The following is a 20,324-nucleotide window of genomic DNA, read 5'->3' on the forward strand; positions in this document are numbered from 1 at the left end:
AGTGGAGAGCTAGTGTTCAGAGGGGTGAACAGAGCAGTCAGGGGCCACCGCCTCAAGGGTCATAAATGAAGGCAAAGGATGAGAAAGGCATGAGGGGTGGAGAGAAAGTGGAGAGACAAGTTCGAAGGATGCGGCCTTTGCCCTGGAGAGGGCTGCCGGAGAGCAGGGCTCAGCCAACAGATACTTACAATCATTTGGAGCAAATGAACGGAAGTAATAGTCACAGATCCAATGGAAATGACTTCCTGTGCTGAGAATTGATGAGGTAAATAAGTCCATGAATTCCAAGGAAAATTAACAATGAATGAGAAGATATGGGCATATCCTGGCAATGAAAAAATGACTCTAAGACGAGAGAAAGGTATACGGATCCATACGTTAAGTCAGGTGATGGAAGAGAGGCTTCGCCTCAGCATTTCTGAACACTGGAGGGCAGGGAGCAATGGTTAGAGCTGTGAGAAGGAAAGATCGTGACTCAAGAGTTCTGTGCCCAACGAACTGTCATTCACGTCATGCCCAAACAGAAACATATTCCAGACTTACAGAAAGGGTGTAGAAAAGAACGGACCACTCCTGTGTTCTCTGTAAGTCAACAAGTTGAAGATGCACTTCGGTTGCTCAGGAGATGAATTAAAATAAAAAAACCTGAAAGTGGGAACATTATAATACTATAGATGATGTGGTCGTGAGAGTTAAAACCGACTAAATATGTCATAAGAATTGAACAACAACAGTAAAGATATAGATGGTTGAAATGTAAGTTGGATTTATAAACCCCAGGACATTTTTAAGGACTGAGAAGCCCTGAGTGGGGAGAGGGCGAGGCAGACAGAGGCACGCAGAGGTCGTCATCGGAGGTCGAGGAAGGGAGTTAGGAGACACTGACTGTTCTCAACTTGTCTAATCAGAGAAATAGAGGTTTAAGAATATATCTGGGGGCGCCTGGGGGGCTCAGTCAGGTAAGCAAATGACTCTTGATTTCGGCTCAGGTCATGATCTCACGATCCTGGGATGGAGCCCAGCCTTGGGCTCTGTGCTCTGTGGGGAGTCTGCTTAAGATTCTCCCTCCCTCTCCCTCTGCCCTCCCCACCCTTTATTCATGCTCTCTCTCAAGAAAGAAAGAAAGAAAGAAAGAAAGAAAGAAAGAAAGAAAAAAGAAAAGAAAAGAAAAGAAAAGAAAAGAAAAGAAAAGAAAAGAAAAGAATTAAGAATATATCTGGTGGGCAGCCCCGGTGGCGCAGTGGTTTAGCACCTGCCTACAGCCCGGGGTGTGATCCTGGAGTCCCGGAATCGAGTCCCACATCGGGCTCCCTGCATGGAGCCTGTTTCTCCCTCTGCCTGTGACTCTCTCTCTCTCTCTGAATTAAAAAATAAAAAAATAAAAAAAAAAATAAAAAAAAGAATATATTTGGTAATATAAAAGTCAATCACTAATAAAATTAAAAATAGGATTACAACCTTTTAAACCATAGGAAGTGACAAAAGAAAACAGAACATTCTAAGGCTTTTTTAAAAAAAGTAACTTCCACACCCAACCTGGGGCTCAAACTCACGACCCCAAGATCAACAGTTGCTTGTTCTACCGGCTGAGCTAGCCAGTCGCCCCCAGAACATTCTATATAGCAAAAAAGCAGGAAGTAAAGGATTCCTCCGTAAAAGAGATGGAATGTGAAAAAAGATTTTAAAAAATAATCTGGTGCTAAGATTTCAAATGATTTCAATAAAATAGGGGATATGAGGGGTCAGGAGTGGAGTTCAGGTGTGTTATGGTCTTACCTTGCTTGGAGGAAAGTCATTAACTGGTTTGATTCTTGACACCGATGGAGAAATTTGTTTCAGTATTTAACAAAATAGGAAGTACAACAGTCGGAAAAAAACAGAATGCAAAACATCCAGACCACAAAATAATCAAAGATGTGCTATCGAGCCTCAAAAGGCAGGGAGGGGGGAAAAAGGAAATCAGAAAGCATGATCAATAGAAAATAGAAAATAAAACAGTGGGCATAAATCCAAATACATTAGTAATTACAGTAAACTTATTTGCAAATGATACGCTGCTCTCCCTAGGAAAGGCGTGATAATCAACTGTAAAACCATTAAAATCAAGAAAAATGTTCAGAAGGGATGCCAACACACCAAAATCAATAGCTTTTCTATTTGTCTGTAGTAATCTATTAACAATGATAACTTCAAAATACCTAGGAATACACTTAAGACGAAGTGTACAAGATAAGCAAATGACAAACTATCCAATAGAAAAATAAGCAAAGGTCTCGAACAGACAGTTCACCAAAAAGGGAAAACGGTCAATAAACATAAAACCATGTTCAAGCTCACTAGTAATCAGAGATATGGAAATGGAAACAATATTAATATCAAAAGTGAAAAATGATTCTTAGTATTTAGTGATGGGGATGGGGGGGCATGCTTGTGCAGGAGTAAGAATCCAGAAAGCCGTTTTGGAGGGCAATTTGGGAATGTTTTACATTTAAATGCATGTGTCTTTTGACCCAGCAATCCTGCTTTCAAGCATCTACTCTACAGAAATATCTGCACTCATGCCAAGATACTCTTGCAGAATTATTTATAATAATAGAAAAGGAGGGAAACAAACACCCCAAAGTAGAGGAACAATCAATTAAATTACAATATATCCATATGTAAGAGAGTGCCAACAGCTGTCCCTCTTCTCTGCTTAGGTGGATTTGATATTTCACCTTGAAACAGGTCTCCTCCATTCAGAGAGGGATAGCCTTGGTGGTATCCATTATTTATGGGAGTGCGGGTTAGATAGGCACCCCTCGCCCTGAGGGAATGGAGGGATGAAGCCTTCTGCGGCTTCATAAAAGCAGGATTCTTACAGAATGCCCTTGGTGCAGAGACTTGGTCTGAGAGGGGAAGGTAGACTGATTTGCATTGGGAGCCCAGGGCCTGTGAGAAGGGAGGAATGGCAGTGACAGCCCCCCTTCTCTGATGTTTGACACTAATGAGACTTGACCTGGTCAGATGGAACACTTGGGTGTTGACATAGGGTCTGCTGGTAGGAAGAACACCGTGGTTTCCAAGGGACCATGAAGGAAGGTGGGATCCGGGCTCCAAATGGGTATCCCAGAGATGACAGGGAAAGCTGTCCTTTACACCAGAGTACCCCGGCATGGCATTGTTTTGGAGAAACTATAGCTGGGTTACAGCTCTATTAAGATAGACCCAGGCCAACTAGTCCATCAACGGAGTAGAAAGGCATTCACTGGATTGTAGGGGCCGGGTTCAACAGGAACACTGGGTGGTTATCAACTGAAGAAAAAACATACTAGTGGTTCAAGGGGTCAAAATGCCCCCTTCCATGGAGTGTCATGGAGAGATAGACAAGTGTGGTGGCCTCCAAGGCCAGTGTCACTTGGTCCTCTGTAGCCATCAGACTCAGTGTTCTATCGATTACGGCCACTTCTCTCACTCTGCTTCAGACACAGCAGCCTTTTTTTTTTTTTTTTCACAGCAGCCTCTTTACTGTTCCCCAAACATGCTAGCACGTTCCTGCTTAGTCTTTGCTCTTGCTCCATCTCTGCCTGGAAAGTCCTTTTCTCCTCCAGCTTCGCTTCTTACACATCTGCTTGAATATCACATTGTGAGTGAGGCCTTCCTTGTTCACGCTTTGAAAAACTGCAAACCCCTTACCCTCCCAGTGGGCTAGGTCTTTATTGCCTTTCTCACTGGATCTTAGCCAAAAGGCCGAGAAGTGAATTTATGGCCTTTCACATTTAATTTTTCTCTGCAGCACTTAGCACCTGATATATTTTATGTATCGCCAATTTCCAAGCCACCTCCTCCCACCCTTGGTGGAATGTAAGCTTCGTGAAGCCAAGTGTTGTGTATGTTTGGTTCACTGATTTGCTTCCTAGGACCTGGAACAGTGCCTGACACAACAGTAGATGCTCTATGAATATGTGATGAGATAATAAATACGTACCCGTAGAAAAACCCTAAAATGGGTGGTAAGTGAACAAAAAGCAGATTGTCAAGTAATGTGCATAGTATTACACCATTCATGTAAAAATAACATGTGTGTGTGCTGATAGAGGAGAAATGCCAAACTATTATTGGAGAGGGGGATGGGAGGTGAATAACTAAATAAATAGCTGAAGTGATGCATTTTTTAATTACTTAAAAATTAACTTTTCCTTTGTATACTTCTGTATCATTTGGCAATTGTGTGACATATGAGTATTTATCACTTGTAAATCAAAATAGACAAAAATACTTCTTTTAAAGATTTTATTAATTAATTTATTTAAAAATATTTTATTTATTTATTCATGAGAGACAGAGACAGAGAGAGAGAAAGAGAGAGAGAGGCAGAGACACAGGCAGAGGGAGAAGCAGGCTCCATGCCGGGAGCCTCATGTGGGACTTGATCCTGGGACTCCAGGATCATGCCCTGGGCTGAAAGCAGGCGTTAAACTGCTGAGCCACCCAGGGATCCCAAGACTTTATTTTTTTAAAGTAATCCCTATGCCCAACATGGGGTTCAAAGTCACAACCCTAAGATTCAGAGTCACATGTTTTACCACCTGAGCCAACCAAGTGTCCTGATAATAACTTTTTATAACTAATAATAAGAGGCTAACAGTGCAGGAACAAGGGTCCTAATTTTTGGTACTGGCAGTGTGGTTTAGAGAAGATTAGTCCTCTTGCAGATAAAAATGATAAAGTCTGGTCAAAATATTTTTTGGAAATGACTGGAAGGCAATGACTGGGAGAATGACTAAAAGCAGGCAAAAAACTTGAGGCGATTCAGTTCTTGCGAGAAATGCAACTGTGTGGGTGAGAGCCACATTTATATGGTTTCTCCTCTGAGGGTACTTCCCAGTTGTTGCAAAACATAAGGATAGAGAAAAAACAGAAAGCTGTGGCCTCAGTAGTCACAGGACAGGGTTTGGGACTGTCAGAGCAGCAGGGCATCGAGGAGGGAAAACCAGAAAGAAAGGAGTTACAGAAGGGGCAGCACTAAATCTATATATAAATTTTTCTAAGACCCTTGGCTGATCCCTAAGCTACAAGAGTGGAGGGACTCCAAAGAGATTAAGGAAGAAAAACAGCTGGAAGCCTAAAAGAGCTGAGCAGAGACTTCACTAGTTGCCCACTTCAGGGGAAGCAGTTCTTAAAAACAAGACAATAGGCCCCAAATGGAGTCACTTATGCAAAGCCCTCCATCGCCAAACTGAGACTTAATGACAGTTTCAGTCTCTCCTGGAAATGAAATATTAAACCAGTCAATCAGGATTCACTTATTAGTGAGGTAATCTGCCTGAGAGACCCCTGCCCTCCCCTAAAGGAAGGTGACTTGGCCACAGTCCACCTGCTACTTGCTATTATGATTTTCTCGTCCCACTCCCTTTTGCTGGTAGAGGTGAAAAGCCAATAGAATCCAAAGAAGATATACGAGTGGCCAATAAGCACATGAAAAGATCTCAGCATCATTCACCACCAGGGAAATGCAAATCAAACGCACAATGAGATACCATTTCACAGTCACTGGGAAGGCTATAATAAAAAAGACATGTAATAACAAGTATTTGTGTGGATGTTGGAAATTGGAACACTTGTACGTTGCCAGCGGAATTTAAAATGGGTCACTTTGGAAAACAATCTAGCAGTTGGTTCATCAAATGTTTAAACCCAGAGTTACCATATGACCCCCAACACTTAAACTGCTAGGTGGACGTTCAAGAAAAATGAAAACACATGTTTACACAAAAACTTATACACAGATGTTCATAGTGACATCATTCATTGTAGCCAAAGACTAGAAACAACTCAGTGTCCATCCACTGGTGAATGGATAAGTAAAATTGATACATCCATACAATGGAATATTACTCGACAATAAAAAGAAATGAAATACTGATGCATGCTGCATGACATGAATGAATCTTGAAAACATTATGGAGCTGGACCTGAAAGACCACAGATAAAATATTTCATTTATACAAAATGTCCAGAATAAACAATTCTATGGAGACAAAGTAGATTAGTGGTTGACAGACTAGAATTTTTTTATTTTATTTATTTTATTTTTATTTTATTTTTTTTTAATTTTATTTATTTATGATAGTCACATAGAGAGAGAGAGAGAGAGGCAGAGACATAGGCAGAGGGAGAAGCAGGCTCCATGCACCGGGAGCCTGACGTGGGATTCGATCCCGGGTCTCCAGGATCGCGCCCTGGGCCAAAGGCAGGCGCCAAACCGCTGCGCCACCCAGGGACAGACTAGAATTTTTTTTAAAGGTTTTATTTATTTATTCATGAGAGACACACAGAGACAGGCAGAGACCCAGGTAGAGGGAGAAGCAGGCTCCCTACAGGGAGCCCGATGTGGGACTCGATCCCAGGACTCCGGGATCATGCTCTGAGCCTAAGGCACATGTTAAACTGTTGAGCCACCCCGGTGTCGCTAGAATTTTTTTTCAGAGCAGGATTTGATTCCCATTTCTCTTAATCTTTCTTGAGCTTTGCTCTGGATGCAACTAAATTACTTTCAAACAGTTTGATCCTTTCAGGTGTTAGGTGAGTCTGTAGCAGTGCTCGGTCTAAGACTAATTATTTTCCACTCCTGGGGGCCATTCTACAAAATGCCTGAGTACTGTGCCTAATATCTGATGAATTTAGAGTTTTCTAGTGTGGACTTGTATGGGTGCCAGGCACTATTCCCTCTAATCCTTTTGGATGATTCTTTCTCTAGTCTCAGGATGTGTCCTCACATACATGCACTGACTAGGACTCTTGAATACTGGAGTGGGATCCTCTGTAAATCTTCAGGGTTTCTCTCCGTGCAGCTCTTCCCACTCTCATATTCTATTCTATGAACTCTAGCTACCTCATCTCCAGACTCTCAGTTCCATCTTCTCAAATCATGGCATCTCTAGATTCTGCCCAAGTTCCCCCTATTTATGCCTTGACCTGGAAACTCTCCCAAGGCATCAGGTTTGGACAGTCATAGGATTTATTTTTATTTTTTTTTAAATATTTTATTATTTATTAATTTGAGAGAGAGTGGGAGAGAGTGCAAGTGGGATGAGGGACAGTGTGGGAAGGAGAGGGAGAGAAGAATCCCAAAGCAGACTCCATGCCAAGCACAGAGCCTGATGCTGGGCTTGATCCCAAGACCCTGAGATTGAAACCAAGAGTCAGATACTCAACCAACTAAACCACCCAGACGTCCTGACAATCGTAGAATTTAAATGATCTGTTTCCCATCTCTTAGGGATCACGTCTTCTTTCCTTGATGTTCACTGTCTTGAAAATTTCTGTCCCATATATTTTGTCTGTTTTTGTTTGTTTCCAGTGAGAGGATAATCTGGTCTCTGCTACTCTATCTTGGCTGGAAGTGTAAGAAATCATTTATTAAAAAAAAAAAAGAAAGAAAGAATTTATTACTGTTTAATATTAGAAAAGGTAGACTTTTTTTTTGGCACATAAGTAATGAACCACTGAATTCTACTCCAGAAACTAATATTGCATTGTATGTTAAATAAGTAAAATTTAAATAATAAAAAAAATAAAGTCTAGACGAGGGGAAAAAAACGGAAAAAGCAGACTTTAAGACAAGAATATTATTGGAGATAAAGCTGTCATTTCATTTTTTTAAAAAGATTTTATTTATTTATTCATGATAGACAGAGAGACCGAGAGAGGCAGAGACACAGGCAGAGGGAGAAGCAGGCTCCCTGCAGGGAGCCCGATGCGGGACTGAATCCCGGGACTCCAGGATTGCGCCCTGGGCCAAAGGCAGGCGCCAAACCGCTGAGCCACCCAGGGACCCCCAAAGCTATCATTTCTTAGTGATAAAAGGGTCAACCTTTCAAGAAAGAGGGTGAAATCGTCAATGACCATGGATTTGACTAGTTGTCTTGATAGTTGTCAATTTTGCTTTATGTATTTTAGGCTGTTATTAGCTGCTGTTATGGGTTGAATGTTTGTGTTCCTCCACCTGTGAATTTATATGGGGAAGCCTTAGTCCACAAAGTGATGGTTTTGGGAGGAAAGGCCTTTGGTAGGTAACTAGGTTTTAGATGAGGTCATGAGAGTGGGACCCTCATGATGAAATTAGTGTCCTTATAAGAAGAGGAAGAGATCAGAGCTCTTCCTCTGTCTGGGATGTGACAATACGGTGACAAGCTTGGTTGTCTGCAAGCTTGGAGGAGGGCTTGCACTCTGAACTGAGTCTGCTAGCACTTTGATGCTGGACTTCCCAGCTTTCAGAAACTATGTGAAATAAATGTCTGTTGTTTAAGCTACCCAGTTGTGGTATCTTGTTATGGCAGCCCGAGCCGACTGATACAGGTATGTATACATTTTTCAAATTGTTATCTCTTCTTGGCAATTGGGAAAGGAGGTGCACTAAAGATCATAAGGATACAGAATATTTGAACTAACATTTTCAACCAATTTGACCTAATTGACATTTATAAGTTTTTATAAATAGAACACTGATTTCAAAACTTCAGGATATGGGATCCCTGGGTGGCGCAGCGGTTTAGTGCCTGCCTTTGGCCCAGGGCGCGATCCTGGAGGCCCAGGATCGAATCCCACGTCGGGCTCCCGGTGCATGGAGCCTGCTTCTCCCTCTGCCTGTGTCTCTGCCTCTCTCTCTCTCTCTGTGACTATCATAAGTAAATAAATAAAAATTAAAAAACAAAACAAAACAAAAACTTCAGGATAAAACAACAACAACAACAACAACAAAAACTTCAGGATACATCTCTTCAAGTGCAGGAGGAACATTTACCAAAAAAAAAAAAAAAAAAAGAGGAGGAGCATTTACCAAAGTAGACTATTTTCTTCCTTCCTTCCTTTCTTTCTTTCTTTCTTTCTTTCTTTCTTTCTTTCTTTCTTTCTTTCTTTCTTTCTTTCTTTCTTCTTTCCTTTTTTTTTTTTTAAGATTTTATTTATTTATTTGAGAGAGAGAGAGAGACGGAGAGAGAAAACAAGCAGGGGGAGGGACAGAGAGATGGAGAGACAGAAGCAGTCGCCTCACTGAGCAAGGAGCCTGATGTGGGGCTTGATCCCCAGACCCCTGGGTCGTGACCCGAGCCAAGGCCAGGTGCTTAACCAACTGAGCCACCCAGGTGCCCCCAAAGTAGACTATTTTCTAGGCAATAAGACAAGTCTCAGTGAATTTCAAAGGACTTAACCATACAGAGTATGTTCCCTGATCACCGTGGAAGGAAGTTAAAAACAAACAAAAATAAATTTAAAAACCAGAAAATACCCATTTAGATATTAGAGGACACACTTTTAACCTCTATGTTAATAAGAAATCACAGGGATATTACTATACAATCTGGAAGTGGGTGATGATTAAATTATACCATATCAAAATTTGGGGAATGCAGCTAAAGCAGCACTTAGAAGTAAATTTATCTTTAAATACTAATGTTATAAAACAAGATCATCTAAAAATCAATTATCTAAGTCTCTGCTTTAAAATGCTGGAAAAAGAAGAGCAAATTAAACTCAAATAATAAAGGAGAAAGGAAATAATAGTCGCAACAAATGAAAGAGAGGCAGACAAAACAGAAAAAAATCAACAAACTTCAAATCTGTAAAAAAGACAAATGACTGATACACGTAATACATGTTTGGATCTTTAAAGTATGTTAAGTGAAAGAAGCCAGACCAAAAGAGTACATACAGGTTTTTATTTAATTAATTATTTTATTTATTTGTTTGTTTAGGGTTCTAGATAGCCACCCCCTTTTAAAAAAGATTTTATTTTTGTATTCATGAGACACACAGAGAGAGGCAGAGACACAGGCAGAGGGAGAAGCAGGCTCCATGCAGGGAGCCCGATGTGGGACTCAATCCCAGGACCCCGGGATCACACCCTGAACCAAAGGCAGATGCTCAACCACTGAGCCACCCAGATGTCTCTAGACAGCCCATTGATCAAATTGGGCCTCATACCAGTTTCTCTGTGTGACCTTGAGCTAAGAGTGTTTTTTACATGTTTAGAAGATTGCAAAGAAGAAGGAGGAGGAAGAAAAGTAGTAATGACCAGTAGGCTGCAGAGCATGAAATGTCTTCTATCTGTCTCTTTTTAAAGATCTTTCATTTTTAAGTAATCTCTGCACCCAACGTGGGGCTCAAACTCACAACCCCAAGATCAAGAGTCACATGTTCCACCAATTGAGGCCAGCCAGGCGCGCTACTATTTGTCTCCTTACAGAAGAGTTCTCGGATATATGATCCCCACAAATGGCTATGACAACAGATGTGAGAGTAGTGGCTTCACCTGGATGGGGGGTGTGGGAGAGGTGACTGGATCAGGGCCGGGGGAACTTTCCTGTGTAATGGACATGTTTACTATTTTGATTGTAATGATACTTGAATGTATATTCTTGTCAAAATCCATTAAAATCTGAGCATTTTACTGTACATAGATTTTACCTTAATAGAAGAACCAAGAGGGGGTCCCCCCACTTCAGTCATGAATTGTAGTCACTGAGTAAAATAAAAACAGATTTTTTTTTTTTTTTTTTTTTAGGATTTTATTTATGAGAGACCTAGAGAGAGAGGCAGAGACACAGGCAGAGTGAGAAGCAGGCTCCCTGTCGGGAGCCCGATGTGGGACTTGATCCCAGGACCTGGGATCACAACCTGAACCAAAGGCTCAACCACTGAGCCATCCAGGAGTCTCAAATATAGATCCTTAGAAAGCATGTTTAACTCCCCCCGCCCAATATCTTTTCTTCTAAGTGGGGATTCATATCTGGAACATAGAGCTTTGTATTTGAGGTCTTCTTTGATGTTTTAGCTTGACTGAGGGCAATGAAATAAAAAACAGTGTTTACAGGGCTTCAGAAATTGTTTCCTTAAGATTGTGCTTCCCAAGTAACAATTTAACATGATTGAAAATATAAATGTATGCTGTGAACTGATGTCCTCTAATGTCTGTCTGCCTATATGTGAATGGGGCTGAGCAGTGTACTCACTCCTCCACTATGTTAAAATTTATGAAAAACACACTGTAAATTATTTTGCGACATATTCTGTTTTCTATCCATTAGAATGAATTTGCCTGATAGAAAATTGACTTGGTCTTTAAACTGATATTAAATTCTGTTCTAGTATGACTTTTGGTTTCGAGAATCCAATGTTACGAATTCTTCCTTCTTTCATATTTATAATTTTCTTTAGGACGAAATGATGTTGACCTGTGTTTGCTTTGTCTGTATATCAGAAGACCTAGCTCCCTCTTCCCTGATCAAGAAATAAAATTGGGTTATTAGAAAAAACTTCAGGGGATCCCTGGGTGGCTCAGTGGTTCAGTGCCTTCCTTTGGCCCAGGGTGTGATCCTGGAGACCCGGGATCGAATCCCACGTCAGGCTCCCGGCATGGAGCCTGCTTCTCCCTCTGCCTGTGTCTCTGCCTCTCTCTCTCTGTGTGTCTCTCATGAACGAATGAATGGAATCTTAATAAAATAAAATAAAAAATAAATAAATAAAATAAAATAAAATAAAATAAAATAAAATAAAATAAAAGTTGATTTAAAGGATACCACTTCTGGGGTGCCTGGTAAGGAGTTTGGACCAGAATCCTCCACATGAGGCTGGGATTCTCCACAGGCCAACAGGGATATGATTGAACTGAAAAATGTTACCAACAGGAAAAGACCGTGAGGATGCCCTGTCTACAAACCAGGGGCTGCTCACTTGGAAGTGATGTCTCATAACGGTGTGTCAAAAAAACTCTCAAGTCTAAACTTAGAAGTGAGTCTAGGTTTGTGGTACCTCCAACTAGTTGGCAGAAGCAAACATGGAAGATTTCTCCATGGAGGAACACGTTCTCACTGAGGCCTCACTTCCCACAGATACATTTCCAAAGAACTAGAGTTCATACACATTTCTTTATTTCTTTATTTATTTCAGATTTTATATTTACGTAATCTCAACACCCAAAATGGGGCTCAAATGCATGACCCCAACATCAAGAGACATGTGCTCTGTTGGGTCAGCCAGGAGCCAGCCCTTTTTTATTTTTATTGATTGAGAGGAGACAAGTGAGCTCGAGGGAGTGTGGGGTGGGGAGGGACAGGGAGAGAAGGACAAGCAGACTCCGTGCTGAGTGTGGAACTTAACTCCGGGCTGGATCCCACCACCCTGAGATCATAACCTGAGCAGAAATCAAGAGTGGGACACTCAACCAACTGAGCCACTCAGGGGCTTCGAGAAACACAAAAGACATCAAAAGTTTGACAAAGGCCCAACAGATCATCAGGAAGGATTAGGCAGGTTTGAAAAGAAACAAAATAGAAATTCTAGAAAGTGGACGTAAAGTGGGAGAGAATAGAGACCAGAAATGGACCACATATACGTGGTCAATTTGTTTTTTTATAAAGATACAAATGCAAATATGGAGAAAGGATGGTATTTTCAATAAACAGCTGCTGGAACAATTGAATATCCATATGTAGAACTTTGACACACACCTCACACTTTATACAAAAATTAACTCGAGGGGATCCCTGGGTGGTTTAGCGCCTGCCTTCGGCCCAGGGCATGATCCTGCAATCCCGGGATCGAGTCCCACGTTGGGCTCCCTGCGTGGAGCCTGCTTCTCCCTCTGCCTGTGTCTCTGCCTCTCTCTCTGTGTGTCTCTCATGAATGAATAAATAAAAATCTTTTTAAAAAAATTAACTCGAAATGGTTCAGAGGCTAAATGTAAAACCTACAGCTATAAAACCTCTTGGAGAAAACATAAAAGAAAATTACTGTGTCCTTTTTAGCATGTGATGCCAAAAGCATGATTCATTTAAAGAAGGTAAAGAAGAGCTTTAATTAAGAAAATAAATTAAAAAAAAAGAAAAGAAATTAGACTTCGTCAAAAGTAAACATTTCTGCTCTGTGGAAGGAAGGCCCCACTGAAGAAAAAAGACAAGTTGCAGACTGGGAAGAAATATTTGCCAAAAATGTATCTGACAAAGGATATGTATCTAAAATACATTTAAAAAAAAACCACACCACTCTCTCAAAACTCGGTAATAAAAAAAGAGCTCAGTTTAAAAATAGGCCAACTTTTGTAACAGACATTTCACTCAAAAAGATATTTGGGTAGGAAATAAGCCAATGAAAAGATGCTCTACAGCAGTAGATCTTAGGGAAGGGCTGTGTGGCACCCCCACACGGTTATTGGCCATTGGGTCGGTGCCAGGGGGTGAGAGCTGACCAGGCCACGCAGGGCCTGTCACACGGTGCAGCAGCCACTCCGGGAGGTGGCGTGGCAGGGTGAAGCATACACTTAAGATGTCATTCAGCAATCACACGCCTAGGCATTTTTCTGAGAAAAATGAGACCTTATGTTTGCACTGAAATCTATACACAAATGTTTATAGCTGCTTTATTCATAATTATGGAAAACTGGAAATGCAAATATCCATCAACTGGCAAACAAGTAAACTGCGATAATGTCCACGCGATGTGAGACCGCTGCATGCAACAGGACCTAGCAGCAAGAATGAACTGGACACACGGTAGCCAGAATGAGCCGCAAACAGTAGTGTCGGGGATGGGAAGCCAATCGCAAAAGAGAACACACAATACACTTTTACCTGTCGCAGGGTAACAACACAGGCCGAACCAAACAGCATATAGTATATTATATATATAATAGTACATATGAATATATAAATGTAATAAAACTATGAAGAAATGCAATGAAATGATCAACACCAATTTGGGATAGTGGTCCCCTCTGGGTTCAGGGAGGAGGACACGTTTGCCTTTGAAGAGGGGCACATAGGGGATCCCTGGGTGGCTCAGCGGCTGAGCATCTGCCTTTGGCCTGGGGTGTGATCCTGGAGACCCGGGATGGAGTCCCACGTCAGGCTCCCTGTGTGGGGCCTGCTTCTCCCTCTGCCTCTGACTCTCTCTCTCTCATAAATAAATAAATAAAAATTAAAAAAAGGAGAGGGGCACATAAAAAAAAAAACCTCAGAGTTTCTCTTCCTTTTTTTTTTTTTAAAGATTATTTATTTATTTACGAGAACCACAGAAAGAGAGGCAGAGACACATATCGCCCCGGTTCACTCCACTGATGGCAGCTCGGCTAAGTGATGTGGGTAGTGGGACGTGCTGAGCACTCTCCATGCAAGATATATGTATGCCTTTGGCGGAGGGCCCTGCCACGTAGGTGTAATTTCCGAGGCCTCCGTGGTCTGGGGCCTCCTAGAGTGAGAGGCAAATTGCCACCTCTTGAATTTCACACGCTGGGGTCGGAGGGAGGTCACCTGGCACAGCTCCATCCTAGAGGGAGCAGAGCTTTGCTCTTATGGGTTAAAGATTATGCTGAGTGAAATAAGTCAGTCAGAGAAGGACAAACATTATATGGTCTCATTCATTTGGGGAATATAAAAAATAGTGAAAGGGAATAAAGGGGAAGGGAGAAAAAATGAGTGGGAAATATCAGAACGGGAGACAGAACATGAGAGACTCCTAACTCTGGGAAACGAACTAGGGGAGGTGGAAGGGGAGGTGGACGGGGGTGGGGGTGACTGGGTGACGGGCACTGAGGGGGGCACTTGACGGGATGATCACTGGGTGTTATTCTATATGTTGGCAAATTGAACACCAATAAAAATAAATTTATATATAAAAAATAATAATAAAAAGCAAAAAAAAAAACTAAGATGGAGCCTGGTTTCTTTTTGTCTTCTCTGCCTGAAATGCCTCTGCCAGCATCATGTGCAGACTTACAGAACGCCGTATCCCTGACTGGGGTATCAGACACGTCATCTCCAATGAGGGACACGTCTCACAGCACAAGGAGTGTGGCAACTGGTGCGTGCCCATGAGAATCATTGGTATCACCATGCGGCTTGCTGCCTGGGGTCAAGGCGCTGGAGAGAATGATGAAGTGGGTTACTAAAGCCTCAGTTATGCGCCAGCAGGAACCAAACAGCTTCCAAGGAGCACAGGCTTGAGGGTGCCTGGCTGGCTCAGTTGGAAGAGCATGCGACTCTTAATCTCAGAGCCGTGAGTTTGAGCTCCACGGTGGGTATAGAGATTACTAAAGAATAAATAAGCAAATACACTTAAAAAAAAAAAAAGAAAAAAAAAAAGAGCCTATGCTGTAAACCAGACGTCAGTATACGAGCCATCTCCCCCAGAGCCAGGATGCATGCTTCAGAGCAGACCTTTCTGCTTTCCATCCCCAGAACCGTAGGCCCAGCGCACCCGAAGGTTCTAGTGTGTTCAGTAGCAATACTCCTACCAGGAACCACAGTCACAGTGCTAATGATCTTGAGGCTGAAATTTATCGTGATTGTTTTAGGCTCCCCATGTCCCTCTGTAGCCAGGACAGGGGTTCTCTGGCTGGGGTAACTGTTCCTGGTCACCAGGGAAAAATTGTGTGGCCCCCGTGGGGGCGAGGAGGACTTTGTGTAGGGTACGTCTCTTCTTCTCCTGCTACAAAGCTCTGGTCAGTGGAAGATGGACAACCCACGATGGTCAATGACTCAGCTCCTCCAAAAGGAGGGTATGAATTATTCCACCAGGTCGGGAAACTCATCCAGCTGCGGTGCTAGAAGAGGGCAGAGGGAACTTGGATCAAGTGTTGGAAGCACACTGCTGGGGTATGACCTAGGCGCTGTCACCAGCTATGGTGATGAGGACTGTAACCACTCCACTTAGGTGACTTTACTGCTCATCCCCTGTTTGGTTTCCATTGCTTCTTTTTTTTTTTTTTTTAAAAAGATTTTATTTATTTATTCATAGAGATGCAGAGAGAGAGGCGGAGACACAGGCAGAGGGAGAAGCAGGCATCAGAGAGCCTGACGTGGGACTCGATCCAGGGTCTCCAGGATCACACCCTGGGCTGCAGGTGGTGCTAAACCGCTGTACCACCGGCCTGCCCAGTTTCCATTGCTTCTTGACACATTATCACGAATATAACAGCTGAAAACAACACCCATTCGTTAGCTTACATGCTGGAGGTCAGAAGTCCAGGCATGGTGGACATGGCTGCGGCCTCAGTTCAGAAAGCTCCTGTGGGTGTTGAGCTGCGTTCTCATCTGGAGCTCTGGGGCCTCTTTCAGGAGCACGTGGTTGTGGCCGAATTCAGTTCCCTGTGACTGTAGCCTTGAGACCTCCCGTAGATCCCTTCTCCGGGAAGAGCCCTCACCCTTTCAAGAGCTCACCTGATTAGGCCAGGATCACCCAGGGCAATCTCCCTTTCCTAACGGTTTGGGACCATAATTACATCTGCAAACTCTCTTTAGAGTGGTACCGAGTGTCTGATTGAATTTGGGAGGGAACGCGTGCACACGCCCGGGAGCAGGAATTTGAGAGGCTGCTTCAGGATCCTGCTGGCTCACTTCCCCCAGCTTTCCTCTGATTCCTTATCCAAAGAATATCAGTGGTGGTAATGCTTTGAGCCTTCAGGGGGGATTATGCTGGATTAGGATCGCCATGTGGTGAAACAGTAGCCAGTGAGACTTGGTGCGTCCTGTGGATTGGGACACGAGTTCTTCACTCAGATGGATAACAGTGTATCCCAAGGGAGGAAAGACGTGAGCTGTGCCGGATGCACCATGTTTGTCCCTCCAGAGCTTGATTCCTTCCCAATCTCTGCCCAAGTAGGCAGACCTAGCCTGGTCTCATCATCCGGGTCCCTTTGTCCTCTGTGTCTGTTTGCTTTGGCTTATCTGGTTTAGCCAGAGATGGGAAGGAGGGAGGAGAGTGAGGTCCGGGCGTCTGGTGCTTGGACATGCTCCCTGCAGGCCACTTCAGGCTGTGGGGTCCTTCAGCTGTGGGTGGAGGGCGGCTGTCTCCACACAAGCCTCCCCCGCAAGGGCCCATCCCCTTGACCTTTCTGGGCCCGGGCAGGGCGGTGGGCTTGCTGCCACGGCCTAGGCTGCTGTGCCAGCCCCGTATCCCCCCACGCCCTGCCCACACCTTCATAAAGACTGCCTTTTAAAAAATCTCCCAAATTATCCTAATTTGAATGTGCCATCTGTTTTCTGTTTGGACTCTGACTGATACAAGAACCTATCAAGAGATAGACACAGGAGTGTGACAGATGGAGATACAAATATTACTTTTATGACAGCCACCAGTGATACTGGGCAATATGGCTTGGGTCTGCGGGGCAGGCAGGTTCGCTGGTAGCCCACCCTGGGGTCAGCCCAGGAGTCCCGGTCCTATGACCCTGGTGACTCCCGCAGAGCACCAAGTAGTGCTTGCCTACCTTTTTTTTTTTTTTTAAGATTTATTTATTTATTCATGAGAGACACACAGAGAGGCAGAGACACAGGCAGAGAGAGAAGCAGGCTCCATGCAGGGAGCCCGATGTGGGACTCGATCCCGGGTCTCCAAGATCACGCCCTGGGCTGAAGGCAGGCGCTCAATGGCTGAGCCACCCAGGCGTCCCTAAGCAGTGGTTTCTCACCAAGATCAGGGAGGAGGGCCTGAGCTGAGCACTTTAGCACCCCCTTTCCACCGACCTGGGGGTTTCGCCTGGACGACTGAGGGCAGCCCTCCTTTCCACATAGCAACAGGAAGCTCCACGGAAAGGCCCTCAGAACAGCAAATGTTGCTTTAAAGAAAGGGAAAGATAAGCAAAACAGCCAAAGACGTAATGTCTGCGATTTCTATAAAGAGTACCTACACACTGACTCGTTAGAACACTAAGAATCCCAAGGAGAAGCAGACAAAGGCTACTGCTCAGCAAGTCACAGAAGCGGGAAGAGTAATGGCACATAAACCTCTGGAATGATGTCCAATCTCAGTAATAATCAAGGACTTGATATTTATTTATTTACCAGATTTTATTCATTTATTTATTTGAGAGAGCATGCATAGTGGGGTGAGGGGGGGTGGGGAGAAGCAGGCTCCCTGATGAGCAGGGACCGCCCAGACCAAGGGCTCTATCCCAGGACCATGGGGATCATGGATCACGACCCAAGCCCAAGGTAGTTGCTCAACTAACCAACCGAGCCACCCAGGTGTACCTCAAGGACTTGATTTTTAACCCCTTCAGGTTGGCAAGAATCTTAAAAATGTTATGATTCAGTGGTGATGAAGATGTAGGGAAACAGGTACTCCGACAGACTGATAGAAAGAATGCAAATTGATAACGTCCTTTAAAGAGAAATTTGGCTGTGGATTAGAGCTTTCAGGGTGCATGTCCTACAATCTAGCAAGTCCACTTATGGGATAGATGCTGGAGAAATACTCGTATTTGTACACACACAAAACATATACAAAGATGCTTATTGTTTGTAATAGTGATGATTTGGAGGCAATCCTTATCCATTAATAGGGGGACGATAAAAATCTTTGTATTTTGGGTCACCTCACTAGTTCAGTCTGAAAATACGACTAGATCTAGGGGTTGTGCGTTTGAGCCCCATGGTGGGGGTAGAGATTATTTAATAACAAAATTTTGGGGGGATGCCTGGGTGGCTCAGTGGTGGAGCGTCTGCCTTTGGCTCAGGGCGTGATCCTGGAGTTCGGGATTGAGTCTCACATCGGGCTCCCTGCGTGGAGCCTGCTTCTCCCTCTGCCTGTGTCTCTGCCTCTCTCTCTCTTTCTGTGTCTCTCATGAATAAATAAATAAAATCTTAAAAAACTACATATTTTGGAATAAAATGCAGTTAAAAGAATGGCCTAAGAAAGGGGAAGAGAACAGTAAGGGAGACTGATATATTTTCCTAAAAATATATTTCCTACATATGTCTGATAGATATTATAAAATAAACAAGCTGCTAAAAGTATATACATAACACCACGAGTAGAATTCAGATGTGTAAAAATTAAACAAGGGAAGGATAGGATTTTGTAGTCAGGGTTGCCGAGATTTTTCAAAATTGCAAACATAAAAAACAGCGTTTTGAATATTCACACCTGTACCCTTTGAGTCACACATACACTGGTTGTATTTAACCAAGTTTAAAGTTTGCATGTGGATGGGTGTGTAGTTCATTAACACTCCATTAGCTAAGACTGCCAAGGGCTTTGTGTGTTACTAATAGCACGCATCTGTAAGGGAAGGAAGGGCTCAAGAAGAGTGTCTGGATGTGATCCAACCACCAGTAATAGAATAAAAACAGAAGGGCCAGTTATAGGAATCTCCTTTGCAAGACAAGGGCGTATAACATGAAACAGCAAATATGATAATACTCTTCTAAGAATATTATATGATCATTCATGCAAACAAATTTCATAAAATGATTCCATGCTGTTTGGTATAATGATGTTATTCAATATACTGTGTGTGCAAGATGATTCTGTTTAAATTTCTGCTGAAATTTTAGTGGGAGAGTCCTAATGTAGATGCACCATGGATATTTCTCTAGGACGTGCTTGGATACAAGAGAAGACTATGAAAGAAAACTTTACTGAAGACTTAGCTTCCTTTCTGATACAGTTCAAAATGAATCCATGTGATATGGACTATTGCTGGCATACTGAGTAAAGCAGGGAAGATCACTTCTGAAGTCTTAGCAATGCAGCTTCAATGGCTCAAAAAAAAAAAAAAATAGAGTAACACTTGAATGTTGATATTCTTACATCCAGGCACCTGTAATTGAACACATGGCTGGATGTCAAAATATAGAACATGATATATCGAATCCGATTTGAGCACTGCTGTAGAGAAGTGGTATAAAGACCAGTGGCTGAAAAAAGAAAGTTAGGTAGAAAAGATGATACTCTTCTATTAGAACAAGGGTAGGAGAGTTTAATGAAGTTTGGGTGAAATGGAAAACATCAGTATAAATTCATGACTTGGAAAGATAAAGACTCTGCTACGGGCTATATGAAATTATATAAATTCAGAAAATGACATCAATACATAGCCCCAGTGCCCAGGATTCAGGTCTTTAAATGGAAGCATTTACATTTTACCAAGAAAACCAAGTGTTTCCCGAAAGGCGCACCATGCTGGATCTCGGGATGACAAAAGCAAGTTAGTTCTAGGACATCTGGTTTTTAAGGAGCAAAGATGAAGTAAGAGGGCCAGTGCTTTATTCTCTCTGGCTGACTGTCCCCATGAGCTATGGTTCTGTTAGGAAGGAAAAGAGAGGGAACAGATGTTGGGTAGGTGACCTACAATGTCTGTAACAGGTTATATGGTTGGTCCAGCTTGGGTCAGGTGCCCACTCATTGACCAATCACTGGGACTTGGACGAGAGAATCATATGAGAAAATGGCAGCACCCATTTACACCTTAAGGTGAAGGAGTGGTAGAAGTGACATTGCTTCCTCAAACCAGGGAGCTTATCCCAGAAGAAGAAAGAGATCCTTTATTAGTAACCTACTGCTGCCAA

The sequence above is a fragment of the Canis aureus genome, chromosome 13 (genome assembly GCF_053574225.1).
Source record: "Canis aureus isolate CA01 chromosome 13, VMU_Caureus_v.1.0, whole genome shotgun sequence".
In the NCBI taxonomy this organism is placed as follows: domain Eukaryota; kingdom Metazoa; phylum Chordata; class Mammalia; order Carnivora; family Canidae; genus Canis; species Canis aureus.